Here is a 21,672-nt window from a genome sequence, read left to right as displayed (position 1 = left end):
GGGAAATCAGATAATAGGATGCAACCAGTCTAATTTTCCACATGACAATAAGCTAAAATTGCATAGTTACTACCACTGGGTATTGCCAGAGGGCAATTATTCTCCACCATTCCTTTTGTGCATTTACATTTTGCTGACTTTCCTCAGCTAAGGTTGTGGCCAAAGTCACTGGTGTGTTTTCTATGTGTCAGGTAGCTTACAAGACTTGGAGATTAGCAGAATGAGTCAGATGTGTTCCTAGATTGTTGAGTGCTTATGATCTAGAGAGGGAGACAGAATAAAAAACAGATGATGTTACCAGTGTAGTGAGGCTATATGAGATCAGGACACAGAGGGTACTTTCTTAGAATACAAAGCACTGTGTAGCAGCCTCTGGGATTCAAAAGTGATGCATTTGAAATGGTGATATCTCCATGTCTCTAACATAAGACCCCAGTTTCAAATAGCAAGTATAATTTATACAGTACTTATGATATATCACAAACCATCCCAGGCACCTTATCTGTGTTAATTTACTTTTACTTCAGAATAACTCTGTGAGGCAGGTATTGTTATCACATTGCACAGATGATAAAACTTGGGGACTGAAAATTTAAGTAACTTGCCGGGCTGGGCATCGCGGTCCACACCTGTAATCCCAGTGGCTCAGGAGGCTAAGAGAGCAGGATCTCAAGTTCAGAGCCAGCCTCAGTAAAAGCGAGATGCTAAGCAATTCAGTGAGACCCTGTCTCTAAATAAAATATAAAATACGGCTGGGGATGTAACTCAGTGGTCGAGTGCCCCTGAGTTCGATCCTGATTTTAAAAAAATAAAAAAAGAAAGAAAAACTTAAATAACTTGCCCAAGATCACATGTTTAGGAAGAGTAGAGTTTAAGTTAAGGTATGTTGGCACTGGTATCTGAGTATTTGACATCTACTATAGTCAGCTTTTGTCATTGTAACCAACATATCTGACACAGCATAGAGAAAGAAAAATTTATTTTGGTCCATACTTTCTGAGGTTTCAGTCCAGTCATCTGGCTCTATTGCTTTGGGCCCTAGGTAAGGCAGAAAGGAAGGGTATGGTGGAGGAAAGCTGCTCAACTCACGGCTCTCAGGAAGCAGAGGGAGTGAATGCAGGGACAATATGTAGCACCCAGAGCATTCCTCAATGACCTACTTCTTCCAACCATGCCCTACCTGCTTACAGTTTCTACCTCCTCCCATTAATCCATTTAAATTATTAATTCATCAAATGGATAAATCCATTTTAGGTCAGAACTTTCATGATCCAATCACTTTCCCCAAATCCCACCTCTGTTGCACTGGGGACCAAGTCTTTAACACATTAGCTTTTGGGGTACATTCCAGAGCCAAACCATAACAATACCCCTTCCATACTACATTCTGTAATAACTCAAATATCTGTGCTGGAGTGTCAAAAGTAGAATCGATGTCGAATCAGTGTCTATGCTTAAAGTGAGGCCCAGTGCTCTTCTGGAGCCTCACTCTTCCCCTGAGTTAAAGAGAAACTAATTCTCAATGGGTGAAATAGTTCCCCATAGCCTCAGTGTTTGTATTGGAGATGACTTCTTAGAAATGGCAGTGCACATACTTCCTGGTTGATTCGATCCACACCCATACCTCTAGCAACATTCAATGGGTAGCCACTTTTTACAGAGATACTTAAGGTACATTTGGTCAGTTTTTATAATCACTACACTTAGCCACAACCAATGAAACAATCATACATCACTATGCAGGGTAACCGAAATCTTCAATGTCATCTATCCATCCATCCATTCAGAATTCATCAAATATTCATTGAGGGCAAACTAAGTGCTAGGCACAATTGGGGCAATGCAATAAACAAAACAGAAAATCCTGCTCACATATATGCACTTAAGGAAAATAGATAATAAACAAATAGGTAAAATCTGTGTTCTGTCAGATGATGATAAATGCTATGGTAAGAACTTGGGGAAAACAGGGCAATGAAGATAGGGATATAATTTTAAAAGTGGCACTTAGCAAAGGTCTCAGTGAAAATGGAATATCTGAGCAAAGATCTGGATGAGGTAAAAGAATAAGCACAAATACATCTGGGAAAAGAGAGTTCCAAGCCAACGGAACAAGTAATACTCTGGGGAGAGAGAGAGTTAGAATATTCAAACAACACAAAAGAAGCTCATGCATTTGAAGCAGAGTGAATAAGGGGGTCAGATAGAATCAAAGAATAACACATCAGATTACAAGGATCTCAAGGCCAGAGCAGGACTTTGCCATGAGTAAGCTGGGAGTTCTTGAATGATTCTGAACAGAAGAATGGCACAGCTGGACATATTTCTAAAAAGCTTACTCTAGCTGCTGTGTTAAATAATGCTCTAGGGAGAAAGAGGCTATTAAAATGTAATAAATAACAGTGGCAAGAAAACAAGAAGAATCAGGAATGACTCCGAGGTTTACCTGAGCAAATAGATAGAAAGGGTTGACACTTATTAGATGGGGAATATATTAAATGGGGTTTGTGTTTGAACTTGCCAAGTTTAAAATTACTGTTAGATATTCAAGTGCAGTTGCATGTTTGAGTATGGAGTTTGGGAGAGATGTGAAGGTAAAGATATAAACTGGGGAGTCGTCAACATATAGGAGTTTTTTTAAGCCATAAAAACAGATGAGATATTACTGAATGAAAGATTGTAGCTAGAGTTCCCAAGATTGAGACTCAGAGCATTCCAGATCCATTGCTGAGAAAGGAAGAACTAGTGGAATAAGATTGAAACTAGTAGAGAGTAGTGTTCTAGAAACCACTGAAGAAGTGATTCAAGAAATATGGCAGAATAAAAATTATTGACCCCCAGTTCTTCACCACTTTCTGGGTCTGTGCTCTTAACTGTATGACGTTACAATTACTCCACCTACACATAAAGTGCGGTAACCAGCTCCTTGATTTTAGACTCAATGGCATGATTTTCTTTGGCCAATAAAAATGTTGGTGGACTTCCCACTTGGCAGTGCCAATTTTGAGTCCAGACCCTAATGGGCCAATTCTTCAGTAAATGGAGCAAAGGGAAGGAAAGGAATAAAGTAACAAAGAGAAAAAGGAGTGGTGTCGAGATAGAACTTTGGGGGATGTACTTTTAGTTTCTAATCTTCTTTTATAGCTTATACTTTTATTAATGAGTAGATACTATTTGTATCATTTTTCTTAGAATAAGGTTGCAAATGTTTTAAGATCCTCCATTAAAGGAGTTCAAAATTATTGTGACTTATTTCAAACATTTAGAATATTATATTTGCCAACATCCTCTTATTTTATAATAAATCTGTTCATCTATAATTCACATAAGTGCAATTTACCATTTAAAGTGTACACTTTGATGGTTTTTAGGGTACTCAAAGTTGTGCAACCATTGGTACAATCAATATTGGAACATTTGCAGCATCCTCAAAAGAAAACTCATGCCCATTAGGAGTCATTCAAGAGAGGGATTTTAAGATAGAAAGAATGAAAGTTTATTTTTATGCTACTGAAGATATAATACAGAAGAGGAAATTCATGGTGCAGGACAAAGGGATAATTTCTGGGGCAATACATCCTTGGATAGGCAGGAAAGATGAGATCTAGAAGACCTTCACTGGAAGCTCATCTTTACTGTCTAGGGAGAAGGTAGAATGTACAGGCACAGCAGAAAGTAAATGGCTACATATATGGTGATGGGAGGTAAAGAACAATTCTTGCTTGCTTCCACTTCTCAGTGAAATAGAAACTAGAATAAGAGAAACTGTCTTTCTTTGTTTTTCTCTGGATCTCATTGGCCCAAATTGGGTCACATTTTTATATCTAAAGTAATCCCTGTTGCTGGGTGAATTCCATGCACTGATGAACTTGGGTTACATTCCTTCATCAACAAGCAGTGAAAGAGTTGGGCTCGAATTAATCATAACCCTCCTCTGGGATCAATTCTCCAAATAATATAGCTCATTTTTAATGGGAGAAGGTAAAAGTGGATTCTTCCCACACTTTCCCATAATCACACTTCAAATAGTACAGGCAGACCTCAAAACCTTAAGCAAGGAGTGTACTAGTTTCCTACTGCTGCCATAACAAATTATCTCACACTCAGTGGCTTAAAATACTACAACACAAATTTTTTCTCTTAAGCCCTAGAGTCAGAAGTTTGTGATAAGTTTTACTTGGCAAAGCTGAGATTAAAACAGTTCTAGTGTCCTTTGAGTGGGAGAATCTGTTTTCTTGACTCTTTTCAGCCCTCACTGGCTGTATTCTTCAACTTTTGATGCCTTCCTCCATCTTCAAAACACATTACTCGAACTTCTGCTTTTATCACATCATGTTCTGTCTAACTCTCCTGCTTTACCCTTAAAAGGGACCATTATGGTTTCATTGGACTCAACCAGATAATTCAAGGAAACCTCACCACCTCAAAATTCTTAATTATGCCTACACAGTCCTTATTACTATAGAAAATAGCATTTATGGGTTCTGGGGATTGGATGCAAGCACATTTCAGTGACCTTTATTAAGGGCAATGAGAATACCCAAGCGTGTCTTATATGAAGAGGAAAGCGGTCCATCCTAGGGAGCAAAACTGGGTTAGATGAGCACAAGGAGGAAGAAGCAGACTATCTTGTACTACATTTACTCAGGGAATTGTAATAGGATGAACACTGTCCTACCATAAAGGATTATAAACACCCTGGCTTTTTGTGAGATAACTTAGTTCACAGGTACCTAGATTGCCTTTCTTTTCCAAAGACATCATTCTGGTCCTTTAAATTGATGGCATTGTGAACAGGAAGTAGCAACTACTTTAGACTTAATTGGTAAGACATTTGCATACCAGAGAGTGGGAAATAAATCCAAAAAAAAAAAAATTCAGGCGATGTCTACCTCAGTGAAACTTCTAGGAGGCCAGTGGTGTGTGGGGCCTGTCAGGATGTCTCTTCCAATATGAAGGATAAGTTGCTGCTTATGGCCCATCCTACAACCCCCTAAGATGCATAATGCCCAGTGAGTGAGTCTCTTTGGATTTTGAAGGCAAAAAAGTCCCCGTTAGACTTGTGACTTCAGCCTATTTACTGAGGGACCCATAAAAAACTACAGGATTTGAGTTAAGTCCAGAACAAGAGAAAGTGCTGCAACTGGTTCAGGCTGCCATGCAAGGTGCTTGGCTATCTGGACCATGTGACCCAGGAGATGCAATGACAAAGTGTCAGCAACAGATAAGGATGCTGTTTAGGGACGTTAGTAGGCTCATATAGGCGAATCATGGTGTAGACCCTTAATTTTAGAACAAAGTTCTGCCATCCTGTGTAGATATCTTCTCTCCTTTTGAGATACTTGCTTGCTACTGGACTTAGTAGAAGCTGAGCATTTACTCATGGTTTACCAAGTTACCACATGACATGTGCTACTCATCATGAAGTAGGCGTTGTCTGGTCCATTAAGCTATAAGTTTGGGCAAACAGAGAAACACTCCATCGTCAAATGGAAATAGCATATTCAAGATCAGATTCAAGCAGGTCCTAAAGAATTTACATGAAGAAATCGCCTGATTGCCCAGGGCTTCCACTCCTCCTACACTACCTTTTTCTCCCAGCTTGAATTCATGGACTCATGGGGGAGTTACCTAAGACCAGTTGACTTAGGAATAGAAAATTTGGGCCTGATTCAAAGATGGTTCTTCAGGCACCACCTGAAAATGGACAGCTGTACTATAGCCCTTTTCTCAGACACTCCTGAAGGACAGAAGGCAAATTCTCCCAATGTGCCTAGTTTTTAATTTTATTTGGAAGGAGAATCAGCCAGATTGCAATTATATATGTTAATAGACTGTGGCCAATGGTTTAGCTGAATAATTAGGGACCCAGAAAGAACATGATTGGAAAATTAGTGACAAGGAAGTCTAGGGAAGGGACATATAGATTGGCCTCTCTGAATGAGCAAAAGACACGAAGTTGTGTTTCATGTGACTGGTTCACCAAAAGTTGACCTCCGCAAAGTATAATGTTAATGATCAAATGATGAGTTCTATGAATAACTGTCAACTTTGCCCCAGCCATATCTATTATTACCCAATGGGTTTATGAATGGCTGAGATGGAGGTTATGCATGGGTTCAACAACATAGACTTGCATTTACCAATGCTGATCTGGATACAATCACTATTGAAAGTCCCATCTGTTAGCAACTAATACCAAAACTGAGTCCCCACTAAGGTACTATTCTATGAGATGATCAGCCAGCTACCTGGAGGCACTTTGGTTACATTGAACCTGCTTCCATCATGAACTGGTCGATGTTATATTCTCACTAGACTAGAAACTTATTCTGGATGTATATTTGCCTTGCCTATATGCAATTCTTTGCCTCAAATTACCTTCCACAATTTTACTTGAAAAATTTATTGTCCATTATCATAGTATAAGGATTACAATAAGCATTGCTTCTGATTAATTAATTCATTTCACAGTAAATTAAGTGCAGCAATGGGCCCATTGTCACAAAATGTAGTGATCTCATCATATTCCTCGTCATACTGAAACAGTTGTCTTGATAGAACAGTACAGTGGTCCTTTGAAGAGACTTAGTTATGGAACCAGTTAGGTAGCAATATTTTACAAGGTTAAAACTATTTTCCAAGGAATGTATGTGCTCTTATTCAGCATCCAATGTACAGTGTTCTTTCTCCTCTAGTCAGCATTCACAGGTTGAAGAATCAAGAGGCGGAAGTAAAAGTAGCAATGCTTACTGTTATCCCTAGAGATCAGCTAGCAAAAACTTTCTCTCCTTTCTGTGATCTCATCCTCTGGTAGTCTAAGTCTTAATCTAAAGCAGGAAATGCTTCCACCAGGAAACACAGTAATGATTCCATTCATTGAACTGTAAGTCAAGACTGCTGCCTGGCTATTTTGGACTCCTCTTGCCTCTGAATTAATAGGCAAAGAGAGGAGTTAGTGTATTGGCAGGAGGATTGATCCTGATTACCAAGGGGGAATTGGATTGGAGATAAGGAAGAGTATGTTTAGAATACAGAAGATGCCTTAGGGAACACTATGCCCTGTGATTAAAAGCAATAAAAGAAACTATAATAGTTCAATTCAGACAAGGCTAGTAATGTCCTAGACCTTGGAAAAATAAAAATTTGGGTCACTCCACCAGGCAAAGGTCAGTAAGGTTGCTGCTGCAGGTAATGAAAATATAGAATGGGTAATGGAAGAAGGTAGCTTTAAATACCAACTAAAACTACTTGGTCAGTTGCAAAAATTAGGTCTACACATGTCTTGAGTGTTCCTTTTTTTGTTAGAAATATGCTTACATATATTTGTTTTCTTCTTTTTCTTATTATCTTATCATCAACACAAGGTGTGCTAGTAATAGTTAACATTACATAATAACAACTAAGATACAAGAAGCCAAATGAGGACTTTTTAATGCTTATTGACTTTCTTTTGTAAAATGTAGAGGTCATTTGCACTAATTTAGTGATTATTGAAAGAAGAGCACTATGAAATTGTGTTAATAAATAATACATACACTAAATTGTTGAAATGTTTATACATCTAATTGTTTCCTTAGAATGTTTTAATCCAGGTCTCTTTGATGTTATTGAATGGTACCATCCATTCACCCATTAGGTCAGTCCCGAACCCGAAGAATCATCCTTAATTTCTCTCTTTTATGCACTGTGGCAACCTCTATCCCAACATACTCACAGCTAGGGTATCAGCAATTCCTAGAAACTCAATCCTGAAAATATAGCATAAATCTTAGCATTTTATATGATTTTCCCCACCACCACTCTGGTTCAAGCCAGCATTATAACTTTACTTGGACTAATATAATAATCTTCAGCTATATCTCTGTGCTTCCACTCTGCTACTTCCCTCTCCAGCCAAGCCCACTTTTTGGGTAATAATTTAAAAATTAAAATATTTAAATTATGAAATATACACAGAGAATTTTCATAAAATATAAAGTAAATACCTATATATCATTCAAATCACAGGATAAAACATTACTAACACCCCCAAATTCTCTCTATGACCTCTTTCCCTTCTTTTTCTACGGTATCAACTATATCAACTTTTAAACCATAACTATTTCCTTGTTTTCCTGTATATTTTTGTGACTTAAGTATAGTTTATTTTACCTACTCCTTGAGGAACCTCAAAACATTGTTTTTTTATGTTAATAAAAAAGTTAAACTTAATTTTTTCTAGAAGGAGAGAGTACTGTATGTTTATATCTCCCCAAAATTCACATGCTGAATGTCCCAAAGTAAATGGTATTTGGAAATAGGGTTTGGGTGGAAATTGAGTCAAGAGAATGGAGCCTGGACACAGGAATTAATGTCCTTCTAAAAAGATATACATGTGTACTGGGCACAGCGGTGCACATCTGTAATCCCAGTGACTTAGGAAGTTGAGGCAGGAGGATTTCAAGTTTGAGATCAACCTTAGCAACTTAATGAAGCCCTAAGCAACTCAGTGGCCCTGTCTCAAAATAAAATATAAGAAGAGTTAAGGATGTGGTTCAGTGGTAGAGTTCAATCCCCAGTGCAAATACATAAATAAATAAATGAGACATGCAGTCTTTCTCTTTCTCTCTTTCTCCATCCCCACTGGTCCCTACCATGTGGGCATATAATAAGATTCTCACCGGATACCTGACCTGTTGGCACTTTGACCTTGGACTTCCCAGACTCTAGAATGTGAGAAAGCAATGTTTGTTGTTTCAACTACCCAATCCATGGTATCTTTGTTATAGCAACCCAAACTGACTTAGCCAATGGGAAAGGAAGTGAGGATACTGTGATAGCTTGTTTGTCAGCTTGTAACCAAAATACCTGACACAAACAGTTTAAGAGAAGTGGTTTTTTTCCTCATAATTTCATAGGTTTCAGACCATGGTTGGCCACTTCCATTGCTTTGGGTCTAAAATGAGTCAGAACATCATGGCAGAAGGGTGTGGCAGAGGAGAGCTGCTTAGCACATGGCAGCTGGGGAGGAGGGAGAGGGAGAAGAAGAGAGGAAAGGAGAGAGAGACAGAGACAGAGAGAGAGAGAGAGAGAGAGAGAGAGAGAGAGAGAGAGAGAGAGAGAGCGCCTCAGCACAAGAAATACCATTTTAGGCATGTTATCAGTGACTCATTACCTCCAACTAAGGCTACTTCCCAATAATCCATTCAAATTATTAATCCACCAAATGGATTAATTCACTGATCAGGTTATAGCCCTCCTGATTAATTATTTCTAAAGAGCCTCACCTCTGGATATTGCTGCACTGGGAACCAAGTCTTTAAGTACATTAACCTGTGGGGAATATTCTAGATCCAGGCCATAACAGATGGGGAGTGCTAGAAATGAACACTCAACTTGCAGTTAAAGAGTTAAAACTTGCTGTATCTAGTCCATTTTTTGCTCTTTTGTTTCCTTCCAGACAAATGCTAAGTAAAACAGGATGTTATAATGTGACTTTAGTTTCGATTTTGACTGAGTACATAAGACCCCAGATAGCAAGTGTGTCACACAAATTGAATTTCTAGATTGCTCATCTACAGTTTGCAAAAGAAGTGGCTATGAACTAAGCCTGCCATCCACTCTAAAGAAAATAACTTAAGATGTGGAACAGAGAAGGACATTTCTTTGGGGAGTATCATCACTGGACTGTGAGTACTAGCCCTCATGAGAGACGGGTGGAAGACTTCCCCCTTATCTCTCTTCAAAGAGACCATCCAGAGGGCTTGATAAGTGACGATGGAATGTGCTACAAATAGTAGACCAATGTCTAGCATGCACCTGAGGAATTTAAGATGAGAGGCTTTGACTCTCATCTGGCAGAGCAGAGAGAGAAGCAATGAGCTGCACTGGGAGTAGGGGATGTGGTCGGTGGATTTCATGCAAATATTATTCATGAGGCAGAAGCTGGCTTTAGAGATGAAAGGAGCTGACCTGGTTTTGCAATCTGCTCAAAAGCAATGCCTCAGAGGGGCTAGAGACTAAGGAAGAAAATGCTAGCAGTCAGCCAGAGGAAAAATCACAGGAAATGGAGTCCAATATTCTCAAGAGCACATCTGAAGAATCTGCAATGCACCCTATAAAAGAAGTCAGTTTGGTCATCTATCCTACCAGAGTGAGTCAGTTTTAAACATTTGGCGTGCTCATAGGGAACCCGAAACTAATAGGTTTTCTGTCCTTTATATCTCCTTCCTCCCCTTCATTAATCCTAGAGACATCAGAATCCAAGGCCAGTATAGTCAGAGTTTTCCAGAGAAATAGATCTATCTCTCTCTCTCTCTCTCTCTCTCTCCCCCTCCCTCCTTCCCTCTCTCTCTCTCTCTCTCTCTCTCTCTCTCTCACACACACACACACACACACACACATACAGAGAGAGAGACAGACAGACAGAGAGAGACAGAGAGAGAGAGATTGATTTATTACAGCAATTGACTTACATGGTTACAAGAAGTCTCTTAATTTGCCATCTGCAGGTTGGAGAACCAAGGAGTTGGCATATTATTGAAACTGAATCTAAAGGCCTGAAAATACAATAGTGAAAGTCCTAGTCTGAGTTCAAACATCTGAGAATTAGGAACACCAGAGTCTATGGGCAGAAGAACATGGATGTCCCAGATTAAGCAAAGAGAAGAGTGAATCCACTCTTCCTCTGCCTTTTTGTTCTATTTAGACCCGTAACAGATTGGATGACAGTAACAACCCTTGCAGACACACTCAGAAAATAATGCTTTACCAGTCATCTTGGAAACTGACACATAAAATTAACTCCCGAGGCCACCAGACAAAGCAGGGAAGAAGAGAAGCCAGGGCAGAGAATAAAAACCAACACATCTTTCTGGCAAGCTGGTGAGGGGGCAGTTGTAACTTTCAAACAAGTTCCATTTTCTATGATTTTACTATTCTGTGCATGTATACTATAAGATGAAAAGTTTTATTTTAATTATAATCTAAAAAGACATTATTATCTTTGAATAAATTAATAAAAAGACCTTAAATATTATTCCTGATAGACATTTGTGTCCCCACAACTGGGAAGGGAAACGGAAGGGGCTATTTTATCTTATCTGTTCTTTCATTCCTTAGAAGGTAGAAGGTAGGTCCTGCCCATGGATTTCTGTATTGCTACCCCCCACCACCACACTGGTCACTCTAGGCTCTTCCAATTTGTCCTCGTAAGCCATGGTACGTTAGTGTTCCACTCTCTGTCAGTATCCATTCTGTCAAGAGGCTTAGATTTCACTCATGCCTTGTTTTCCTCTGAGGAAGCTAAAGCTCATGCTAATCACAGTATATAAACTGATGATTTTGAGGAATGATACTTATGGGCATCACAGAGGAGTGGGAAGCTATGGCTTCAGAACAGCACAGGAAGGAGGAGTTGGCTCCATTTCCAGCTTCCTGCTGTGCCTTCCAATCCTTGGAGCACCCGGGTATGGCTCTGTGCTCCCAGTCTCATATGACACCAGAGCAGCTGTGCCCTCTGGTATTCCAGAACTTTACACACTGACCTAAACTTCTGTATTATGAAGAATTGGGTTCTCTGTCAATAGAATTGCATCTCTTCCTTCAAAGTTCTTGCCAAAATATACATTAAGTTAAAGTACCTATAATTAGAATTGTAGAACGTTGCTACAATGGAACTTCCTTTTTTTCCCCACAAGAGATTTTGTCCTTTCAAAAATTCAGAGTTGAATAAGGGATCATAATGGTACATTTTTTTCTTCTCTCTTCCTGCAAGTACTATTCTCCAGCTCCCTCTGGATATCCTTTCATGCTTAGGCTCAAAGGACTCAAGATGACTTTATCTTCTCATTTGCTAGGGTTTATAATCAATCTATGTTGGAAATTCTTTAACGCAGGGAGGGTTCTAAAGAATCCAAGAAAAGGAGAACTGATGTTCAGCTAAAAAGCAGAAATTCAATCATATCAGTTGTTGGCTGACATCTTGAATGATTAGTATGCCAGGCCATACAGGATCATAAATATTTTGAATATCATCCCTAGCTGTGGGTTCTCACATATAGAGGGTGAAAGATATATACAACTCTGCTATGTTGAAGGCTTCGTGGGATTACATGTTCTTTTATTTTGTAAAACACCAAAAATGTCAGAGACATCCAATAATGCTGATCAGCCACGTAATGCAGTGTATATTGTTGAAGTACCATCATCGATGACTCCCATCTCAATATACATAGGCGTTACAAACACTGGAGGGCCTGCTCTGTAGTTGCTTCTGGAGGCAGACAGAATGCAGAATAGTTTGTTGTGGTCTATGAGCAGAATGCCCAGAATCCCACCACAAACCCCTGTGGGAAGCTCCATGCCAACCAAGGGCACCTAAGGAGAAGGTCTTATGAGTCCCAGTGATGGGTACCTTTCCTATCACCTCATCACCTAATGTGAACTGAATACTTGAACACCTGCTGGCAACTACAGTGGTGTCATTGGGATTTATATTTCAAGTGGACTTATAGTTCATGAAGGGATCTGTTTCATTATCATGGAATGTTGTATTGGATTCCCTTTCTAGTTATTTAGAAGAAAAAAAAAGTGCAGAGAAATAAAATGGATAAAAAGTGACTAATGTGGGTAATTATCTTTAAAATCCTTGCCAATACAGTACTTTCAGATTCTTTTTATCGTTTTCCTTTTTGGCCCTCTGAAAAACAAATCCCCTTTGGAAATTTAACTTATTGAAAAATCTATAGACTTCAGCCAACCCTTTCTAAAAAAAGCAAGAGCATCGTTATGGTTTTTCTGAAGCACAAAAAGAGGTGCTTAACTTTAATTATACCAAGCTTTTATTGATTTGGATGGCTTAATATCTTAAGCCTCGATTAACATCAGAGAACTTTATAATCATCATTATTCAGGCTTGGAGAGATGGAGGAAATCAGAAGAGCAGCTACCTTCCGTGGGGAGCTCTATGGTGACAGAGATATGAATTAAGATAGGGAGGCTAATGGCTTTTTGGTAGCTATTGAGAATACACAGGTACTTATTGATCAGATGAACTCAGAGCAGATATAAATAATCAAAAAGTAAGATTTTACTAAAAAGACTTCTTTCAGAAGTACATTACAATAATAAGAATGATACGAGTAGCATCCATTTATTGAGTTCACCCTATACTGCTTCTGAAAGCACCCTTAACAAATGTAGATTCAGGGTCCCCCATGGCACCCCCATAGCCTTTTAGGTCCTCAGTTTGTCTGACCTGAAAGTCTGTGCTCTTTGTATTTTCTTTCTTATTTTATTTTCCTTAGGATGTATTGCTTCCAGGTTGCTAGTGATGTTCAGATATTATGGAATCAGCTGCAGAGATTCTTTTCCTACAGTGATTTATTATGAGTCAGTGCTACCGGAAACAAGTGTGTTTAAGAGAATAGTTGAAATGTGCGCTGACAACACATCTCATGATTATTTCCTTGTGAAACAGAAAGGGGTTTCAAAACATCTCTGACAATGAAATATGGTCACGTATTTATACCCAAACGTTGACTCCTGTCTTTCCCTTGTTAAATGATGAGAAGTCCAGACTTAGGTTTCTGCTTTCCAAATAGGTTCTAGGATTCTTGGGGCTGTTTATGCCTGTCAGTGATTGTCTTCTTCCTTGCCAGCTGCTGCCTGCCAGGAAATATGATGAAAGATCAGATTCCACTGTCTTTTGATGTCGAGAAGGCCCTGCTTGTCTTGGATGTTTCTAGCTGTGTGGTCTTGCTGAAGTCCTGAGCATGCTGCAGCCAAGCTCTGGCAGTCCTACAGGATGGTCCCTGCCTGAGCATCACCATCTGCTGATGAGCCTATCTGAGGGTAATTATCCAATTTGGAAAAGAAAATGAGAAGATATATAAAGATATTTACAGAAACTATGCCAGCCATTTCCCTTGCTATGTTTTCTATACTTAATATTCAAAGGGACACATTGCCACAAGGGTCTTTATTTTGCATGCTTGGTCCCTTTGTTTTAGTAGTGATTGAGCTTTTCTAAATAAAATGAAATTAGAAGTTTGCTGGAAGAACATGAAATGCTAGAACTGAAAGTGATCTTAGACATAATGTTGCCCAAACTGCTATTTAATAGCTGAAAAACTGGAAACATCCATCATTTTATGTAGTAGTGGTCCACCTCTTGAGGCTAGAAATTAGGATACCAGTCCAGACATCTCAACATTGCCAATTATTTTTTCCTTTGGGACTGTTTTATTAAATCATAAATGTGCAATACCATCTTAACTCTACACTTATTTTTTTAAAAGGAAAAATATTATGTCCTATTACACCATGATCCTGTCTAATGGCTTTTCAAATTTTTGAGAAAAATCTTAAGCAAGATTTTTTGCATGTCACCTGAAAATCACAATTAACATTATCAAAGAAGGAAAGCTTCTGCATTTTTATAAACAGCACTAGAAAGAAACAATTAAAAAGCTAATAAACTGTCTCAAAGCTTTTTTTTTTTTAAATCTCTGTTTCACAGTAATATTATTAAGTAATCCAATTCACACAAACTAGCTTTCTGCGTCTGTTCTGGTGTCTTCCGGCATATCACTGCATTATTTATTTATGCATGATTGAGATAAGAATTTCCTTCAGGTTATTTTGATAACCCAAAGCTGTCCTGTTAGCTCTGAACTCTCAAGCTCTCATATTTATGCAATGAAGCTTGTGGCAAAAGAAAGCAGCTCAACATTGACTCCTCCCACCACAACCCCAATGCCTCCTATTCTCCTCTACCCTCATATTCCTGTTACCACTAAACTTTCTACTCTTCATTCCCACCCAATTCTTTTGGGAAAATAGAATTAAAAAGAGCTTTAGGTGATGCGTTGCTCCATTGTTAAACAAGATTGGTTTTCCAAAATTCAGATTTTTGAATTGGGATAGAATGATGTTGAATGAGAGAAGAGAGCCGGGAGTGAGGTGGGATGGGGGTGGGGGGAGGCATTCCAATTCTTCTTTGGAAAGTTGTTGTTGGTACCTCAATTCAGCTTTCTAATAATGAGTGAAAATTTCTTCAGTATATCATTGGCTTCATTTTTAATAACGATGCCACTGTATTCATGTGATGGTTTATTGTTAACAAACATGTGTACAGACATTCTTCCATTTGATGATTACAAAAATCCTGAATGAGTTGATCACATGGCCACCCCTAATTTGGAAAAAAGAAACTTAGGCTGGGGGAGGAAATATTACTTGTTTAAACTCCTGCAGATCATATATGATAGAGCTGGTCTTATATTCAAATGTTTTTTGAATATAAGAAGTGCATAAAAGAAGTGCATCTTCCTTGTTTATGCTATATTCACCCCAAAACTGCTGATTTCACATCCCAGATCCATCCCTACCACACCTGTTTTCTACATTGTAATACCTGGGACATTTCTTGGGCTCCTTTGTTTCCTTGCCTTCTGGTAGACTCAATTAATGGGAAATTCATATGATTGGCAGTCAGGAGGAAAGAAGAGCCAGGGTAATTCTCCATCTGTCTCAGCACCCCCATAGCATCTCTGGATAATGATCTCCAAGATTCTTGTTTCCCACCAGATAGCCCTCTTGCTTATTGGAGATAACCAGGCTTAAGTGTACAATTTAGTGTCATAGATACATTCATGATGTTACTCAACCATCACCACTATTGATTCCCAGAACTGTTTTTGCCATCATGAATAAAAACTCTAGACCCATGAAAAAAATAACTCACCATTCTTTTCCCATTCCTACCATCTATGTCTTTGAATTTGACTATTGTTGGTACCTTATATAAGTGGAATCATAAAATAGTGTTTCCTTCTTGTCTAACTCCTTTCATTTAGAATACTGTATTTAAGGTTCATCCAAATTCTGGTGTGTATTAGAGTGTCATTCTATTCTAAGATTGAAAGTATATCTATATGTACCACATTTTGTTTATCTGTTCTTTTGTTGACGGATATTTGAGTCATTACTACTTTTTGGTCTTCATGAATAATGCTGATGAACACTGGTGTTTCTATTTCAGTTCTTCTTTCTGTTCTTTTGACTATGTACCCAGAAGTAGAATTGCTAGATCATACAGTAATTCTACATTTAACTTTCTGAGCAACTATTGTCTCCTTTCCCACAATGGCTGGGTCATTTCACATTCCTACCAGCAATACACAAGGGTTCCAATATTCTCCACATCCTCACCTACAGTGGCTACTTTCTGTTTGTGTGTGTGTTTTTATAATATCCATCCTAATGGGTTTGAAGTGATAATTCACTGTGGTTTGATTTGCATTTCCCTAATTTGGCTAGTCATGTTAAATATCGTGTCATGTGCTTATTGATCATTTGCACAGGTTCTTTGAAAAAGATATCTATTCGAGTCTTTTGGTCATTTTGGAATTGGGTTATTGTTTGTCATTGAAGAATTTGGATTTTTAACAAGTTTCCAGGTGACACTCATCTACTGGCTCTGAGTACACTTTGAGACTCTCTGCATTAGAGTCCATGTCAAATGATTGAATAGCCTTGTTTGTGACACAAAAGTTGGATGGACTCTGCTTGGTATGGTTTTAATCACTTCCTATGTGATAGGCTTTTGATGATTCGTCCTCTGTGACTTTTCTGGGATTTTGATATCTTGCCTGTACATCAACAGCAATACACAAGTCACCCTGAAATAAAAAATCCAAGTACCATATCACCAACACCTTCAGACTCCTAGAGGCTGTGTCTGGGTGTATGAGAGTGCTCTGGGAATATTCATCTTACTAAAGCTGGACATGGAAGGAAGTTAATACTGAGTTGAAGATTTAGGAAACTCCTGCTGCCATATCATCACAGAGCCCGACCAGCAGGAGTCATTTTATACATGTAATTTATAAGAGAAGAATAATTACCCTAAAGCAGTCTTTCTTATTAGCTTGAGTTAAGAGAATTATTATTGGCCATGTGAATATGTAATTACTATGATTTATTTGTCAAGTACTGAACGTAGGTAAATTTCCTACGTTTTTATCGAGTTTGAGAAGTTAATTATTATGCCTATTAAGCAAAACCTAGAAAGCATTATACATGAATTATTTCCTTATATTTCAAATCAACTAATTTCAAAACCTATTAGGCTTGAAATTTCATTCAATAGTTCCCAAACATTTTTCCCTTCAGTTAATGGGTCTCTGTACTTATTCTTCCACTGAAAATATTCTATGTCTATTGAGATGGTTTACAACAGTTCCTGCTAGACATATATAATTAGGTTTGTTTTCTGTGAAAATCTGTAGAGATGTCCTTTGGAATTGATGGAGAAGTGTAATTTTGTCTAATTATTATAGCTTAGCATTTGTGTGGCACTTCATATTTCCAAAGTAGTATATGATCACTGTCCCTTTTGAGCTATTCTTGTGTTATTTATTATCATGTCCTTTTGATATCACATGAGACTTCCTTTTGTCATGCTTTTTGATGTATTTCAGTGGAAGAAAGGGATACGAAGGGCTCTTGTCACACCCTGTATTGGGGGTCCCTGAGACCTTACAGATTTGAGGATCCACTAGGGGAACTCACAGGACTCAATCCCTCGTCACACTCACAGCCATGATTCATTACAGCAAAAGGGCACAAAGAAAACTCAGCAAAGGGAAAAGTCAAATGGGAGAAAGGTTCGAGGTTGCCCAGGGCCTTCTTCACACAGAGCGTTCTTAATTTCCCCAGCAAAAAGTTGCAACAGCACTTGTAAAATATCCACCAGGGAAGCTCTAATCAGAGGTTCAGTGTGAAGGGTTTTCACAGGGGGTGGGGTGGGGGGCTGACCACATAGGCAGCTTCTGCCTGGCACATACCAAATATTCAGACATCCTGAAGGGAGAGCAGATATTCAGCATTATGCTGGTTAACTTTATGTACTTGGCTGGGCTACTGTGCCTGGATTATTTGGTCACACATTATTTTGGATGCTGCTTAGGGTGTTTCTGGGTGAGATCTACATTTAATTAGATGAACTTTGAGTGTAGCAGATTGCCCTCCTACCGTGGGTGGGCCACATCAAGTCAGTTGAAGGCTAGAATAGAAAGACAAACCAACCCTGTGTAAAAAGGAGTTCTGTCAGCAGATGGTCTTCAAAACTGCCACATGGGCTGTGGCTGGGACTCCTTTCTGCTGGCCCATTCTGCAGATTTTGGACTTAGTCTGCATAATCACATGGTCCAATTTCTTAAAATAAATCTCTCTCTAAATACATACACATGCCACACACATGCACACACACACACACACACACACACACACGCATCCTATTGGTTCTGTTTCTTTGGAGAACACCGACTAACACAAACACAAACGATATTATTTGTGCAAACACTTTAGGCACAGTGAACCCTTGGATTACTTAATCAAATCCAGTCAAAGGCTAACCTTTCAAGTAGGCCTTTCTAAGGACAGTGGTTCAGATCTGCAGCATTTACTCTTTTTCCCCATATACCCCATATCATATTCTTTATATAAACCACTGAAACTTACCCAAGGAAAGAGGAGAAGAAGGAAAAAAACATGTGTAGGGAGGAGGAGAAGAGGGTTATTTTTTCACTTTGCTGGATCTGTGTACATATATGACTTGTTCATAAGCCAGGGGAGATTTCTAATGTCTGGAGGGTTGGAGGAGCATTCTTGTTTCACATTAAATTACAAACTTGCTAATGCTTTTTTCCTTCCTTACTACTTAGTATTTCCAATCTATCTTAACATCAGACTGTATTACCCAAGGAAAGAAGTTAATGCCAAAAATATGTCGATCCACCCTTTTTGTCTTCAGATCTGTGCTGCTGTGCAGTTTCTGTCCTGTGATTTTTCATCAGATAACATAACTTTTCCTTTTAACTCTACAGGAGATTCCATGCATGAATGTGCCCTGAGATATGAAGCATGACAAGAATTGGCACCCGAGTACTTGTCAGAATAAAAATTATTTGACAGCAGTTCCTACAGGGCCTTGGTCTTGTACAAGCCATCAACACTGAAGATGCTCCTGGGATGGAAGGATGGGAACTTTCCATGCATAACCAGTGTTTTCAGAATCTATACTCATTTACTCAACAGGCCTAGATAAGAGGGGCAAATGTGGATAGACAAGAGGAAATGAGGGTTTTTTTTTCTCCCTATCAGACTTTCATTTTTGCTCATAATTTTTATAGTATCTTTACTGGTCTCTCTATATCTTCTCTTCTCCATATCTGGCTTATTGCTATAGGAAGTTTTCTATAAATGTGGATCTAGTCATAATGTCTTGCTCAACCCCTACCAGCTCTTCATGGTCTGATGAATAAATTTTCAAGTCCTTAGCATTGCACTGAGAGAACTTCACAGTGTGCATTGAATTTATTCTCCCAGCCACGGGTCTTTCCTTTTCTTTCTTCTTTTTTGGAGGGACGGGAGGGAGGCAGAGGGCAACCAGGGATTAAAACTTAGCCACTGAGCCACATCACCTGCCCCTTTTTATATATTTTAATTTAGAGACATGGTCTTGGATGAGTTGCTTAGGACCTTGCCAAGTTGCTGAGGCTGGCTTTGAACTCGAAATTCTCCTGCCTGAGGCTGAGGATTACAGGCAGGCACCATGGCACCCAGCTCCCAGCCACATTTCTAACTACCTCCGCTTCAGGGTAAGTCAGTCATTTCTTTTTGATTCCCCAATTAACAATCTGTCAAATTTTAAAATTCTGTGAGTTTGTAAGACCCACTATTAGTAGGATATGAATTTCAAGTGGGTTTTACTGAAATATGCAAACAGAAAAGCAAACAAACCATACCTGTATAGCTCAGTTTTTAAAATGAGGATACCTATGTGCCCATGTGCCAATCAAGAAATGCCCCATCACTAGCCCCCCTGTAGGTCTTTTCACCCCTTATCGATCCCTGTTCTCCCTGTCCCCATTTCTATCATCTGGGATGAATTTTTCTGATTTCGAAATTTATTTAAATTTAATCAATCAGAGTGTATGCTCTTGCATCTGGTTTATTTTGCTCAATATTGTGCTTATGGAGTGTATATATGTTAGTGTGTGCAGGAATTGTAGGCTTATTCCTATTGCAGTATAGTATTACAATTTATTCATGAGTCTTATTTTGTTGGATATTGAGTTGTTTCCATTTTTGGCTATTAGGAATATGCTGCTATAAATGTGCTTGTATATTTGTTTTTGTAGACATATGTATGCATTACTATTAGGAATAAAATTGCTGGTCATAATATTTGTATATCTTTAGCCAAACAGCTTTCAAGTGGTTGTGCCCCTATCTCTTCTCGGCTGCAATGACTGTTTTATTTTCTTCACATTCTTACCAAGATGGTAATGTAGGTCTATTTCATATTAGCCATTTTGGTGATGGTATAGTAACACCTCATTGTGCTTTTAATTTGTGTTCCTTTTTGACTGTTGATGTTAAGCACCTTTTCATATATTTATTTGCCATTTTGGACTTTTTTCTCATGTTAAGTGCTTATTAAGTTCTTTTGTCCATTTTCTATTTATGTTAGGAGTTATTTATTTATTTTAGATATAGAAAATGTTACACACACATATATATATTTTTTCCTAGTCAGTATCTTGCCTTTCCTTTCTCCATGTTATCTTTCTATGGGCACAATTGTTTAATTTTAATGAAGTTCAAAATCTATTTTTATAGTCAGGACGTTTTGTGCCCTTTTGAAAAATATGCTCATTCCAGGATTGTGAAAATATTCTCTCGTGTAGAAGAATTATTGTTTTGTCTTTTACATTTAGATCTGAAATCATTGAGAAATGACTTTTTATACAGTGCAAGATAGAAATCAGAATATAGTTTTCCCATATGGATATCAAATTGACCCAATTTATTGAAAAATTCATTCCTTTCCCATCTCACTGCAGTGTTAACTTTGTCATAAATCACATAACTGTATTTGTTGCAGGCTTGTTTGTGGATTCTCTCTTCAGAGATGATATGTCCTATCATCAATCCATCTATCTATGCTTGTGCTAGCACCACACTGTCTTCGTTACTATAGCTTTATAGTAAGTTTTTGTATTTAGTAGTATAGATCCTCCAGCTTTGTTCTTCAGGATTGCCTTGGTTATTCCATATTTTGCATATGAGCTTTAGAATAATTTGTCAATTTTCATGAGAATAAGCCTATTGGTAACCACTCGATTGGTAGTTCATTTAACCTATGTATCTACTTGTGGTAAAATTTACATTTTTATAATGTCAAATTTTCCAGTTGGTAAATATGATTTATTTCTTCATTTATTTAGGAGTTCTTTTGTACTTGTAAAAATGCTTTATCATTCTCTTGGACTTGAATAACATATTATTCAGGATTTCTGCATCTATGCTCATGACAGATAGTGTCCTGAAATTTTCTTTTCTTACAATGTCATTGTCAGATTTTGGTAGAAAGGTTATGTTGAACTCAGGAAACAATATGAAAAGTGTTTCTGCTTTTATATTCTATGAAGGAGTTTGTGAAGACTGGTGGATGAATTTATAGGTGAAGCCATCCAGCTCTGGCAACTTCTTTGTGAGAGAGTTTTAAGTCACATATTAAAATTATTTAATAATAGATAATTAATATTTTAAATTTATAGTTCTATCAATTTATTACACCATCTTTTTCTAAAACAAATTTGTCTAAATTGTCAAATT

At 38.1% G+C, this 21,672-nt stretch overlaps 1 long non-coding RNA gene across 1 annotated transcript in view; it reads left to right on the top strand.

Moving 5' to 3' along the window:
* The first annotated feature begins 13,648 nt into the window (after nucleotides 1–13,648).
* Nucleotides 13,649–21,672, top strand: part of LOC120883759 (uncharacterized) — a 63,557-nt gene continuing 55,533 nt past the window's right edge. The window contains exons 1-2 of the long non-coding RNA XR_005725957.2: nucleotides 13,649–13,836; nucleotides 18,876–19,649. This is a non-coding gene — a long non-coding RNA (uncharacterized LOC120883759). The remainder of the gene's footprint in view (nucleotides 13,837–18,875; nucleotides 19,650–21,672) is intronic.

The sequence above is a fragment of the Ictidomys tridecemlineatus genome, chromosome 14 (assembly GCF_052094955.1).
Source record: "Ictidomys tridecemlineatus isolate mIctTri1 chromosome 14, mIctTri1.hap1, whole genome shotgun sequence".
In the NCBI taxonomy this organism is placed as follows: Eukaryota; Metazoa; Chordata; class Mammalia; order Rodentia; family Sciuridae; genus Ictidomys; species Ictidomys tridecemlineatus.
The sequence above is the reverse complement of the archived record's forward strand: the minus strand, read 5'-3'. Positions and strand labels throughout refer to the sequence as shown.